The following is a 15,286-nucleotide window of genomic DNA, read 5'->3' as shown; positions in this document are numbered from 1 at the left end:
TTGTACCCTGATCCACTGGTGCTAACTTCTCAAAGTAGGGCACAGCAGGGTAGGGACATGGCCCCTCTCCCCTTTGTACTGGCCAGCGGAACTGACAGCACATGGGAGAGCAGAGGCAGCTGGCTCCTTTGGAAAGAATGCAACAGATGCTGTGTTCCCTTTGCACCCATACTACTAAGAGACATTATGCCAGATCTGGCTTCTGGGCCCAGAGAGCTAAAATTGGGCCCAACTTGTTCCACTTCAATGCTACATTGATACTAATGGCCCTGCAATCTATGGCACAAACCAAGCTTTCTGGGGTGGAGGGGTGGGGGTTTGGCAAGCAGCAGCGGTCAGGGACAGCCCTATGGGTTCTTCCGTTGAGATTATGTTATGATCTAACTTCTACTAATCAGGTTATTGAATAACTTCACTGGTCTCTCTCAGGTTTATATGGTGAATAGAAAATTTGACAAACTCGGTGGCTCTTGCAAATATTAACTAGATACCCTCTTTCAAACTCTCAGTTTGAAAAATGTAGCCCAAATGTGATGGAAAGTTGCTACCGTCTGATTGCTTCTTGATGTTCTCGCATGAAAGGAGTTTGGTGGCCTCCTTTCAGTTTCAGGGGCGGCTCCAGGCCCCAGCACGCCAAGCGCATGCTAGGGGCGGCATGACGCGGGGGGCGCTCTGCTGGTGCCGCAAGGGCGGCAGGCAGGCTGCCTTCGGCAGCTTGCCTGCGGAGGGTCCGCTGGTCCCGCGGCTTCGGTGGACCTCCCGCAGGCAGGAGGCAGCCTGCCTGCCGTGCTTGGGGTGGCAAAATCCCTAGAGCCGCCCCTGGTGAGTTTCCAAAACATAAAATACACCAGCCCATTTAGCAGTTCCATTGGTAATTTCAGCAGCAAGACCTGGGATGAGCCTAAGGAATGAACGAGTTAGTGAATAAGCCTAAGGAATGAACTATCCTCTTTCCTTCGGATGACCATTAATGCACAACAGTGTGACACTGTGTCCTTGTACTATCACTGCTCAGGTCTTCAGTTTGGGGTGGGAGGGGGGGAGCTTCAGCCCAACAGTTTCATGAGCACTAATGTCCCAAGCCAGCAAAGCACTTCAGCACAGGCTTACCCTTGAGAATATGAGTATTCCCATTGTTTCCACTGGGACTATTCACACGTTTAAAGTTACACTTGTGCTTATGTAACTTGCAAGATTGGAGTTTCACTTCACATAACCTGCTGTAAGAGACTTATTTAAATTTCTATTTTGAGAGTGTGTGCTAATGCATTACACAGGTGCTTAGTGCAACAGGTGGCTGCTTTGTGTTTTGTAAGTTGGAAAAAATAAAATAAACATTTGTATTTTATGAATAAAATATACCATTGGCTTCCAGGAGACTCTAAGCATCTCAGGAATCTGTGCTAATGTTGCAGTTCATTCTCGGATGTTTGATACAAAGGAGTAAACAGTATCTGTAAGTTTATTGGGAGAGGGAAGTTAACATAGACAAGCTGCCACAGAGCACAATACACACAGTATTTGAATATCACCATGTTCCAGAGCCCCACAGCCAAAATTAAGATCTCTCATTAAGAAGCGCCAGCTCTGTATTCTCAGTCCCTTAACAGTCAACTTCTTCTCTTCTCGTCACTGTTATGGTTTGTGATCAAGTTCCAAAATCTCTATCTGGGAAAATACAAAATCATCTTTCAGAGTTAATACCCGATTTTCACCTCGGTATTTTATTTTTGCAGTTTTCATTTTTAGCTGCAGTGTAATTTCCCCCCCTCTCCTCTGAGAAATTTTGCTTGGAAAGAAACCTGGAACTTCACAGCCTTTATTCATTTTTCCCTGACTGTCCTAATCTGTATAATACATAATTGAAAAATCTTTGCAGTTATTGAACTGTTTCCACTTCATCTTTGAACCATTCGGGTGGCTGTGAAATACATTGCAGTATTGATATTCAATAATAGTAGCATAAAGGTAGTAAAAAGGTTACTGCCCAAAAAACTCACTGAAACAAAGTATAAAAAAATAAACTAGACGTGGCAGGAGAAGGAACAGTTTATTGGAAATTATTTTTCTGAGGCACATGACTATCTCCAGGTGATCAGTAGAGCATAGTGTTTTGCAGTGAGGAATACTGAGGTAGCTAGGGAAAACTAAATAAAACAAGCACAAGTAGTATTGATTTCTAAGACAAAGAAAAAGTTTAGCTACTGAAAAGTTTCAAAATACTTTAAATTCTGTTTCTATGGGAATTGAGATCTGCTTTTTTGTTAGAGCATCCATATTCCTCTCTTGCTTTTTGTGTTGTCTGATTCGGCTTCAGGTTTGTAAAACAAAGCCATTGGGTGTGATGCCTTTCTTTGTAATATTCTTAGTGTAAATTTCTTCATTCTTATTATTATTTGTATTATGGTAGACCCATCTGAGATTTGAGACCCTCTTGTGCTAGGAACTCTACAAATACATATCCAGAGTCAATACCTGTCCTAATCAGCTCAAAAGCTAGCAATAAGACAAGACAGACAAAGAATAGGAGGAAAAATAGACTCAAAGAAGCAAAGTAGGGTTGCCAACCCTCCTGGATTGGCCGGGAGTCTCCCAGAATCAGAATCAATCTCCTGGTGGCTACTGAAACCAATCTGGGAGTTTTTAATATGCTGCTAAAACTTTGGTCAGTACCAGGGCTAAGGCAGGCTCCTTACTTGGCCTGGCTCTGCGTGGCTCCCGGAAGTGACTAGCATGTCTGGCTCCTAGGTACGGGTGACCAGGGCGTCTCTGCACGCTGCCCCTGCTGCAAGTGCTGACTCTGCAGCTCCCATTGGCTGGAAAATGTGGCCAATGGGAGCTGTGGGGGGCAGTGCCTGCAGGCGGGGCAGCACACAGAGCCGCCTGGCTGCCCCTGACCCTAAGAGCCAGACATGCTGGTCACATCCATGAGCTGCACCCGTCACCCCCTCCAACACGCCAACCCCCTACCCCAGCCCTGAGCCCCTCCCATACCCAAACTCCCTCCTAGAGCCCGTACCAACTCCTGCAATCCAATCCCATACCCCAGGCTCATCCCAGGTGTTTGGGTTTGTGCAATTAGACAGTTGGCAACCCTAAAGCGAAGTGATTTGCCCAATGTCACACCATAGGTCAGTGCAGGAATAGAACTGAGGTTTCCTGGCACTCCAGGCCCTATCACTAGGCCACACTGCCTCATGTGTTCCTGTAATTCTGCCTTTTCCCAGACACCTGCAATGTCAGAATTGATTAACCACAAACACTCTGGTTATAGAACTAATCTAAGCTGTTTAAGATTCTAGTGGAATCTTCTCCTCCCAAAGGCGTTTTCAACGCACATGAACACAACAAAGGCCTCAGTAGATGTGTGCCAGCTGTGAAATGCCCTCTGCCTAGTGTTGCTCAGAGTGGTAAGAGAATTCACATTTTTACAGGTAACCTTATTTTAGAAATGGAAAGAGAAGATTAATTTTATAACTCCATGCTGCATAGCACAACTTTTATGCAAAGCAAAGTACCTAAAGCCAAAGTAATACTCAGTTCTATATCAGGTCATATCTACAGAGACTGAGAAGAGATCGAATGGAAGGTGCCCCTTGAAAAAATGACTGTTAACGACAATTCTCGGCCTGTCTGACAGATGCCATGTTTGGAAGTCATTCCTAAAAGCACTAACTTCCATCTGTATTTATTTGCAGTAGTAACACAAAACAAGGTGGAGCACACCATTTTGAAGGTTTCTGTTATTCATTTTGGGGTTCCCATGTAGTCCCACATTCAGTGGTATCCACAAAGAACCAAACCTCTTTGACACATTTCTAGCCACCTTGCAATTTTTAAAAAATACTTTCTAAAAATATTTCACCATCTTACACAGCAGGGAAGGTCTTGTTGTTGGGACTCAGGAGTAGAAAAGAACTAATGTTTTAAGCTGAAATTTTTTTTCAGTAAAATTGCAGATTTGGTAACACCAAAATATTTTGCCAATTTGTGTCATTGTCATTGAATTGTTCAATTAAAAAAAAGTTTTAAAGAATTTCCAAAATTTGTAAATGTTACCATTAGACATTTTCAGAATAAAATGTTTTGATTTTTTTATTCAAATGAATTTTTGATACAAAATTTTCTTTAATTTTAAAAAGAAAAAATGTTTTAAAATGCTGAAAAATCAAACAAAACTGTCAATTTGGATCAAACAAATGTTTCTTTTAACTGAAAATGACTTTTTTTTAAAAAAATTTTGAGTCACCAAAATTTTCTAAAAAATTTGTTTCAGTTCAATCCAAGGTGATTTTTTAAATATATTTTCCAGCATTGTCAGTGAACTGAAAAATCCATTATTCACACTGCTTTACTCAGGAGATCTAGGGTTCAACTCCTGGATGTGTCCTGGATGTGCCCTGGACTTCCTGCAAGACCCTGCACAAGTTACTTCATCGCCTTGTGCCTCAGTTCTCCATTTGTTTGACCCAAATTGAACATTTTGTTTGATTTTTGAGCATTTTTAAAAAAATTCTTTTTAATATTAAAATTAAAGAAAATTTTGTATCAAAAAGTTCATTTGAATAAAAAAACAAAACATTTTCTCCAGATCCTTGTCCAGTCTCTTTCCCAACCAGTCCCAGTTCCCTTGCAACATCCCAGCTTCTAGTCAGCTGTTTCCTTTTACCAGCATTCCTCCCCCCACTAGTTCCTAATCCCAGACTTCTTGTCTATCCATTTCTAGACCTCTTTTCATTCAAATCTAACAACTGCTTCCTTTACACTACCTGGGCACCAGCATGGGGATAACTGAGAGCACAGGAGAGACTAGGTCTTAGCTCTCAGTTCTGGCACTTGACAGCTGCCCCACACCAATTATAGGGAAAATCTGGATTTGGGCTGAAGCATGCTCATTTGCTCTGTGTGGATCATGCCTGGACAGTCCAATCACGTGTAGGAGCTGTGAGGTGATGGAGCCTGCTCAGCAAAGACAGAATCTTTGGGGAATTTAATTGCTCAAATCTGAGAAGTCTCAACTGAGCATATGTGAACTGTAATTATTCAAAGTCTTATAACTTGGGCAAATTTGGGCAGATTTTTACACGGCTGGCAAAAGGCACATCCCTAACACCAAAACCAACTCCTACCAATTTTCAGATCCCTACTTCAAACCATGGAGGTGCTAGAGATTTTAAAAGAAAATTCCATCAGACTCTTTTAGCATGGGCAAAACAACATTTTTTCCCCTTAGGTTCATTCTCAGTTACAGCTTAACAATTTTGTTTGAAATTTTCCAGAATAATTCAGCCTGAAGCAGGCATCCGGCATGGAAAATTTCAGTGCAAATGTAAACGTCTGGCAAAGTGCTATGCAGTGGAAAACAGGGTATGTCTGCACTGTAAGTGACTGTGTGATTGTTGCATGGGTAGGCATACCTGTGCTGGCTTTACTCTAGTTAGTGTAGGTAATAGTAGCAGTGAAGATGTGGCAGCAGAGAGATAAGCCAGCAACCTGTGCACGCACTAAGGGTCCCCAGTGGGCTTGTACTGGGGCAACTAACCCATGCTCAAGCCCCTACCACCATGTCTTCACTACTATCATTACACATGCTAGCTAGATCTGCAAGCTGGTGGTACCACAAAGCATAGAACTGAGAAGTCCTCCCTCCTGGCTTTGTCTGCACACCGCTGGCCCACAATCCATGCTGTTGAACTCTTACTAGTTTCTATTTCCATAGTGCAACAGGTTTCCCTTCCTCATTAGTGGGGTTGCAGGTGGGTGTGGTTTGAGAGAGAGGCTACCGGAAAGGGAATTGAAACAAAATATTTTTGTGGTGGTTGGTGCAGCCTATCACCAGCTGTAGTGGAGGCAGGCACTGAGGATTCTGGCTTCAACATTTGTTGGCTATTTTAAACAACTTCATCTCCACTCATTCCTTTGGATACCCCTGATGCTACAGTAGTTACCTGATGTAAAGTCAAATCATGCCATAACGTTACCCTGATGTTAAGGCAAATGCATCCTGCCAGGGAATACTGTGGTGTTTGAAGTTTGCCAGATTTATCCTTTATAGAAATAATAATTTATTGAAAATACTGATACAAAGGTAGAGAGGGATGTAAGAACAAAACCAAACCATATTGCTATTGAGCCAGATTCTCAGCTGGAGTCAATCAAGGTAAGCCAATATACACCAGCTGAGATTCTAGTTATTGTTTTGTGGCGATAATAGAGATGCATTCCTCAGGCTAAAAATGGACAAGTTCTCAATATATGTACACACTTTAATATAAACTTTTGCAACTAGTCATACATTTCAATGCAAAGAGAGCACACTGTTATAAAAGCCAATATGTTGTAATTTCTTGCTAATGCTCCACATTCACTCATTCATGTAACCCAGTCTACAGTTTTAAAGGAAGTGAGGATTTTGTGGGTATTTTTAATCTGACAATTTTAACTAGCAGTAGATTGATTTAAAAAGAAAAGAATAAGAACCTCTTATTTTTTATATTCTCACTAGCCCCGATTCAGCCAAGTGCTTAAGCATGTATTTAATTTTGAAACCGTGATCGAAAACCCACTGGAGCCAATGGAAAACTTGAAATGTATTTGCATGAAATATTAACTGAACAATTTGAATAATGAATCAATTCATAAAATTGGTCATCTGTTTGCAGACAATTTGTGAGCAGGAAAAAAGTGCTAAACATGCTGAATAAATTGTTCACTGCAAATTAATTGTGTGGTTTCCTGTGACATTTTAATCACGTTATGTGGTTTTATGTTCACGAATCTCGAGAAGTGTTGTTCTCCTCTCTTTCATTCTGAGGCAAGGCATGCTTTGCCAGGGGAGAACTCACAACACAGAAGATTGGTTGAGAAAGCATTGCATACCTCTGAATCTGCTGTTGTTTGGAGGCCAGCAGTTCAGCAATCAGTTGGTAACACCATCTTAGTTGGGCATAAGCTTTTGTGGGCTAAAACTCACTTCATCAGATGCATGGAGTGGAAAATACGGTAGGAAGATATATATACACAGAGGACATGAAAAGATGGGGGTTGCCATACCAACTCTAATGAGACAAATCAATTAAGGTGGGCTATTATCAGCAAGAGGAAAAAAAACTTTTGTAGTGGTAATCAGGATGGCCCATTTCCAACAGTTGACAAGAAGATGTGAGTAACAGTAGGGGGAAAATTAGCATGGGGAAATAGTTTTTATTTTGTGTAATGACCCATCCATTCCCAGTCTTTATTCCGGCCTAATCTGATGGTGTCCAGTTTGCAAATTAATTCCAATTCTGCAGTTTCTCCTTGGAGTCTGTTTTTGAAGCTTTTTTGTTGAAGAATTGCCACTTTTAGGTCTGTAATTGAGTGTCCAGGGAGGTTGAAGTGTTCTCCGACTGGTTTTTTAATGTTATAATTCTTGACGTCCATTTATTCTTTTGCATAGAGACTGTCCGGTTTGGCCAATGTACACGGCAGAGGGGCATTCCTACTGTATTTTCCACTCCATGCATCTGATGAAGTGGGTTTTAGCCATGAAAGCTTATGCCCAAATAAATGTGTTAGTCTCTAAGGTGCCACAAGTACTCCTGTTCTTTTTGCTGATACAGACTAACATGGCTACCACTCTGAAACCTGTCACCATCTTAGTTGTTACCATTCCTAGAAACACTACAGTACTGAAAATCTTACTTCCAAGACCGTGCTCATTGTCTAAGGAGTCACAAACTTGGCTGTATTAAAGAAGATCACCTACCACTTTCCCCTGCATCTTGCCCCCCAGCATCCTCTGAACACTAGTTCATCAGTCTCAAAGAAACATAGCCCCCTTGAGGGAATACTACTGGCTGCTACTAATGAACTTCTATAATTTCCTTCTGAAATAAGGACACTATTGTATATTTCGTGTCAGATAATTAATTTTATTATTAGTTGAAAGCCTGGATTTTCAGATGTCCTATACCACATAAAAGACTGATGCCAGCTCTTCGGCAGAATAATTAGGGAGGATATTATATCCCTTCCCTTTTAGTGTAGATAAATATAATCATATATAATTACACCTTCATGGGCATAAAGAAATTGCCGCTGCAGGGTTAAAGAGAAGCGTGCGCTCATTGTGTATATTTCATTTCTAGATTACAGGTACAGTTATTTGATTCATAAATCGTGAGCCAATGCGTATGCTGATAAACTGCCCCACTCTGTCCCTTAGCTAGACCTCTAGAGACAGCTAGATATGCATGCAAAGAAAGTCTACAGAAAAACTGCTGCTAATAAATAGGAATCATATGGATCCAAAATTCCATTTTGTAATGGCTGTTTCTTTCCCTTCTCACTCTCTGTCACCATCAATTTATTTGCTCCACACCTCTGACTTTCAACTCTCTTATCTTTAGTTTCGCTTTCTCTTTTCTAACTGAATGATTGAAATAACAGAGGAGCTCAGATCATAAATTTCCTCTTGGCTAAGCAGATGGGGTGAAAGAAACAGGGTAGTTAAAAAACCTAGCTCATAAAAAATACCTTTGCCCTTCCTCCAAGAAATCAAATTAAGGAATTTGTCACAGAGGGATGGAGGTGGTTCAGTTGGTTAATGCACTGAACTATCGCATGAGAGAGTTGGGTTCCGAAATGGTTTTAGAACTAGGAGGGAAATTGAGTCTGATACATTTATCGTCATTCAGGATTGACCACAGCACAAAACCTCAGTGTGCTTTGGCTTGATTTGACAATGTGTGGTCAAGAGACTCCCTGAAATGAATGATTAGTGGGCAGTGCAGATCAGAACTGGGGTGCATAATGGGCAAAAATGCACAGTGATTGACCACACTGATCATTGTTGCAGCCAGAGCTATGAGTCCATAATTTTTATGATCACTACATTCACTCATTTAAACAATGGAAGTTAGTGCCAATAATATTTTAAATCGATAAATGCTATTATTATAAACTGTGACCTAAGACTAAAGAACAGAGGATTTAGCAGAAACAAATATGGTGGAAAATTTAGTCTGATAACTGGCAAGGCATAATCTGTAAAAAACAGAGTTACAAACAGCTGTCTTAAAACAAACCCATTCCGCTATATCTTACAGCTAAATCCTCTACCATGACAAATCACAGAAAAAGTTAGTGGCATGATCCCTTCTTCTGTGCTGGGGGGCTTCTGGCAAAACTGTACCAAACCCTTTGAGGAAACGTGAAGGTTACACTAATTCCCTTATAAATCCATTAAGTTTAGAGGGGAGAGTACAGAAATGCTTGAATCGTGTACCCGATAGCAGGAGAGTGTCAGTCTTATAGAAAGGGGGAAAGTCCTCTGTCTCATGTCAAGTCCATCTTGCACAAAATAAATGCATGGAACCAGCCTCCATCAGTTTTAACTTGTGCACATCCCCTTGCAACAGAGAGTTTCCTCAACAGGGATGCAGGAGACACTAGGCAATAGAAAACAAGGGCTCATTAGACACTGTACCATCACCATTCCATGTAGTTGCATATTATGCAACTGTGAATCTCTTTTCCTAACCAGCAGGAAGTCATGCTGAGCTGGCTTATGCTATACCAGCCTGCTAACTATTGCTAACAGCACTGAACCTTTCCAGCACTCATCTCAGTGTTACTTCCACACCCTTCACATATTTCTATGACCACCTTTTCCTTTTGCATGGAGGTAATGGGGTTCTAGGTAAGCAGCATTTCCATGATTATACTTGCATGGTTAATAGACCAATGTATATATGCAATTACCATAATTAGAGCCGTAACTCAGCAAGGTATCTAAACACATCTGACTTTAAGCATGTGACTTTTAGCTCTTTGAAGTTGGTGAGACTACTCACGTGTTTAAAGTTAGACATGTGCTAACATACCTTCTAAATCAGTGCCTAGGTGCATCAATACAGTCTTAAATTAATAAAAACCTGTTCCAGGATCATCTCTGATGATGTGGGTTTCCCACGCGGTGCTAAAAATCTCTAGATGGACAGCTATTGAATGCCGGTATTTGTAAGTCATGTTTAAGGTTAACAGTAACATAACAATGATTCAAAAATATGTTCACATTCTTCCTTTCTTAATCAATAACTAAATCAATTGACAATAAAAGTCAAATAGGAAATTATGAAAGCATAAAAACTGAAATTGCTCTGGAATGCAGACCTCAAAAGTCCGTAGGAGACTGATTTCATTACTAGTTATTTCCCCAGGTTTTCACCTCCTTCTATTGCTGATGATTGATGTGGCAAATTTTATTTTCACATTTAATAGATTTCAATCTGTAAAACATTTCTAAATCAAAATGAATTGAGAGATGCTTTTTATAAGGTTTGCCTCCTAATAATCTTTTGTAATGCTTTCCCATGCTAGCAATGAGGCTGTCTTTTCAAGTTTAGCAGCAGATACTTAGAAACACTTAGAAAAGCTGCACTCTTGTGACAGTTTTATAGTGTAGTAATTTCACTTTGTCTATAACCTTGAAGAAGATGCAATCAGGGTTACAACTGTAATATCTGAATGCACTGTTTTTCCCCCACTATTATGTCTATAGATCTAAACATTGGGATGATTTTTATTTTTCACTGCGTAGTTGCTAAAGAGACGGAATCATTTTCCATAAAGTAATTTATTTCAGTTGGAGTCTTTTTGTTTCCAGCCTTTCCTTGGTTGTGTTTCATAATTACGTTATTCTTATGAGAACTTATAAGTACAGAAAATATCACAGTATGAATACATCTCCATCCAATCTCTGTCATTTGTAGGGGAAGAGATACCAACTCTGGAGATACTCCGTAGAGTAAGCATACAGATGATTAAAACCTCAATCCTGTAAGTGCTCAGCATCATGGCGCCAATGCAGCAAAACCATTTAAGCATGTGCTTAAAGTTCACACTATGTTTTGTGGATCAGGGCCATGTCTACTGCAGTAGAGAGGGCAGGTATAAAGTGTAATGATTTAAAAAAAAATGAAGTTAGAAAGAGAGTAGAATGTGAAATCCTGGTATGGGATTGGCTGAAATTGAAAAGATGATGATGGTGGGACACTCCAGAAGACAAACAGATGATAGGATGTCAGAGAAAATAATTAAAACATAACCAAGGTGAGTCAAACTAGAAGTTGACCACAGACTACATGGTAGGACATAGTGTGCAGGGACGTGACTAGGCTGGGCTTAATGAAGGAACAAACCACGGACAGCAATGAATGGCAACTCTGTACTGCTCCCCATGTCTGTAAAGATGCTTTGGGATGAAAAGAAAGAAGGATCAGTACCAGGGTGCTCAGCACTTTTGGGGATTGAGCCCTAGTATCTAGTAGGATTATTTGGCAACCCTGACTGCTGAACCTTGATGTGGCTGTCAATCTCAAGCCTGGATAAAGCAGAGAGGGTTGAGCACAAGGCTAACCACATAGGCTCATAATGCATCCACTGGTTATAGAAACGGAACCAGGCTATGTAATCTCAGTGCTAACCTATGGCTACAAGAACTAGAGAGCTACAAAAATGTAAGACAGAAAACTAGATGCCTTTAAAAATAAGTGCCTACAAAAGATTCTGAGCATTGTTGGGAAGACTTCATTACGAACAAAGAGATCCTAGAAATCACAAACCAGCAACGTGTTTCCTATAGAATCCAAAGGAAGCGCTGGTCATATTTGGGACATGTACTCTGGTTGCCAACACACAGACTCCCACATGAAACTGTTGGATGGAAACAAATTGGTATGAGGGAGTGAGGCCATCCAAGACAACATTAAGAGGAACTCTTAGGAGGGAGGGCAGAATAGTCGATCCCAACACCATAAAGTAGATGAACACAGCAGCAAATAACAAAGGAGAATGGAAGAGACTAGCTTCTGCTCGGTGTGCGGGAATTGGTGTGGGGAAGATGTAATATAACTGGATTATAGTGCAATAATGAGGCTATTATTGGAATACTGAATTTAATTCTGGTGTCCACGCTTCACAAAGGACATTGAAAAATTGCAAAGGGTTCAGAAAAGAACTAAAAGAATGATCTGAGGTCTGAAGAACATGCCTTATAATAAGAGACTAAAAAAAGACCAATTTATTTAGTTTAACCAAAAGAAGATTAATAGGTGACATGATCATGGTCTGCAAGTACTCATGGGGAAGAAATTTCTGATACTAGGCACCTCTTTAATTTAGCAGAAAAAGGGAAAGTGGTTGGAAACCAAAGCTTGAGAAATTCAGATTAGAAATGCAATGCAATTTTTAATAGTGAAATAATGAACAAAAATATTAAGGTTTTGGGACTAGACTCCCATCTAGTGTAAATCACCATAGCTGCATTGATGTCAATGAGCTACATCAATTTCCATCAACTCAAGATCTGGCCCTTATTATGCAAACACCACTTTGTGAAATGTGAAAAAGTGACATTGTGCAGGTGTGAAATTGTCTGACATGCAATTGAAAAAAATTCTTAGAGCTGATTGGAAATCCTGGCCCTCCCCCCAGGAAATTTTGACTTTACCTCACAAAAACCCCAAATGAAATTTTTCCATCCAAACCCCATAATTGTACAGTTTTAGAGATTGGGGATTTTGCTATGAAAAGTCAAAACTTCCCTCAGAAATCAGACACTTTACAGATAAAAGACTGTTTAGTCAAAAACTCAATTTTCTGTTATTTTTTCATAAATAATCTCAAGGAGATATTTGATGCCCCTACAACAGCAGCTGATGTCACCTCAGTTGATGAGTTCTATGAAGAGACACTCATTAAAACACCAAGCAGAGGCATCTTCCTTGAAGTTGAAGACCTGAATGCAAATGTTGGAGCTACAAGCTCTCATGAAGAATGGGAAACAATGGTCTAAGATTACAAAATGAGAGAGGAAGGCATTTAGTCAAATTCTGCTGCTCTAATAATCTGATCATTACAACCACCATCTTCACCCAACATCCTAGATGTTTATATACATTGTGGTCACCTGATGGTGTGTCAGAGAACCAAATAGGCTATGCGATATAGGGATGCTGGATGTCGAGCATCCACTTAACAAAGATGGCGGTCAGACCATCAACCTATAGCCTCAACCTTAAAATTAAAGCTTATAAAGATAAGATGTTTGACAGGTCCACTGCACCCAGACTTGTCCAAAATCAAGCAAAACTACCTGACTTCCATGCAGAACTGGTCTGAGGCATGTCACAGATGAAAGAGCAGAACAACCTGAATGAATTTTGGAATAAAATGAAAACTATTATGCTTCAAGCCACCAGAGCACACATTCTGAAAAGCCTGCATCAGCCTGCACCACAGTTAATGGAGAAGGTGTTTTAGACAAGTGACAGAATAACTCAGTGAAAGAGAGTGGCTTGGAGAACACAGGAGAAAATACACGGAATTGAGCAGACATTAAAAGGGAAACCAAACAAGACAAAAGCAAATACATCAGGGCAAAATGTGAGGAACTTGAGAATTATAAAGAGAGATTAATAATACAAAAGGTACCTTCCCTGTGGTCAGACTTCTTACTGAAAAGTTTTCCTTACGACTGAGCATAATAAAAAAATCATGATTGCCGAGTTCTTAGTGAAGGTGATGATATCAAACACAGGTGGAGAGATTACTGTGCCCATCTGTATGCCTCATCAGAGCCTCTTACAATACAGGATGACAGAAAAAAGAATACGGTGCCAGAGCCATCAGTCCCAGGATAGAAAATGTTATATGCTACTATGAAAATGAAGCCTGGGAAAGCACTGGGAGTAGATAAAATACTGGCAGAATTGCTAAAAGTGGCTGGTGACCACAGTATTGATCTCATGTTGAAAATCTGCAACAATGTACGGATGACTAGAAATTGGCAAGACAACGGACGAAGGGAATCTTTATGATCTTACCAAAGAAAGGGGACATAACAGAGTGCAGTAACTATTGTCTCATCTCCATGATATTGCATGCAAATAAAGTGCTGCTCTACATAATTCAAGATCGCACGACATGAATGATAGAAGCAGAACTACCACCACAACAAGCTGCCTTCAGCGAGCGATGGGGCACACATGATCAAATTGTGACTATCTGTCATAACATTAAAAAATGCAAGGAGTATCACTCACCCATTCATTATGTGCTTCATTGATTACTTCATAGAGTTTGATACTCTCCAAACATGACCATTTCTGGAAGCGTCAGAAAATTCTTCTGTGATGTCACCAGTATTCAGATATAAATAAATGGACTTTTTCTACTACTGCTATAGGCAGAAGGAATGTGTGAAAGTGAATTTAACTAAAATATTCAACTCCCCATTTAGATACAGAAATTTGATATCATCCTGTACTTGGACTAGTCTATGCTGCCACCACAGTGGAATGGCAAATATTGTTATTAATAGCACGCAATGTATGACTTGTAACACATATATTATAAGGAATCTATCACTGAATATATGATATTCTGAGAGCATAAAATCTACAGCTAAAAATATTTAATAGAACTAGACTATTTGACACATCTGTAGGAATGCACGGAAATGAATGCTGCCAGTATCCTGAATTGGCTGTTTCTCTGGAAGACAACGGAAAAACCCATTTTCATAAAATTTGCACCATACCTGAGATTTGGGGCAAGGGGAAGGGAGGAAGGGCTTTTTAAATCATAGGCTACAGTTTCCATGGTTAATGCAAGCCTTTAAATATGGTTATGATAGGGTATGTGTCACTGGAGCAGACAGGAGAGAAAAGGCATCATCTGAAAGTGAATTTGTGGCTTTAAATAAGAACAACTAAAATGTATTTGCAATTGTTTAACAAATAAACACACTTGTTTTCTTGGTTGACTATTAAACTCTGCCAAGCTAAGACTATTGAAGCTGTCAATGGGTTCATGCAATGGTTACAGACAGGAACACAGTGATTTTATTTAAAAAATATACAGCAAATGCTCTTGGTCTAGTAACTCAATTTTAAGATCAATGCTGTTCAATTATTTAGCATGGAGTGCACTCAATGGTATTGTGCTTAATGGGGGAGGAAAGTGATAGGTTTATTTATTAGATACAACACTGGTTGACTGACAGGAGCAGACAAATGTCAGGTGGCCTGAGAACTTTAATAAATTTTAAAGAGCTCATCCTGACTCAGCCCTGGCTCACCCCCGCACATGAACCTCACTCAGAGAGGATGTTTTGCTGCCACATCTCTCACCTTCTGGTGGAACTGAGGCTTAGCCACATCCACAGCAATGGGGTTTCTTTGTGGATTTGGGGTCAATAGAGTGGAGGAAGTGAATTTCAGGAAAGCACATTGTACCCACC

General features: G+C 40.2%; 1 long non-coding RNA gene across 1 annotated transcript in view; it reads right to left on the bottom strand.

Moving 5' to 3' along the window:
- Positions 1 to 1,398: 1,398 nt before the first annotated feature.
- LOC120379722 overlaps positions 1,399 to 15,286 on the bottom strand; it is a 373,098-nt gene continuing 359,210 nt past the window's right edge. Inside the window, exon 3 of the long non-coding RNA XR_005587550.1 lies at positions 1,399 to 1,668. This is a non-coding gene — a long non-coding RNA (uncharacterized LOC120379722). The remainder of the gene's footprint in view (positions 1,669 to 15,286) is intronic.

This window comes from Mauremys reevesii, linkage group 13, assembly GCF_016161935.1.
Source record: "Mauremys reevesii isolate NIE-2019 linkage group 13, ASM1616193v1, whole genome shotgun sequence".
Taxonomy (NCBI): Eukaryota; Metazoa; Chordata; order Testudines; family Geoemydidae; genus Mauremys; species Mauremys reevesii.
Note: the sequence above shows the minus strand (reverse complement) of the source record. Positions and strands in the feature narration are given on the sequence as shown.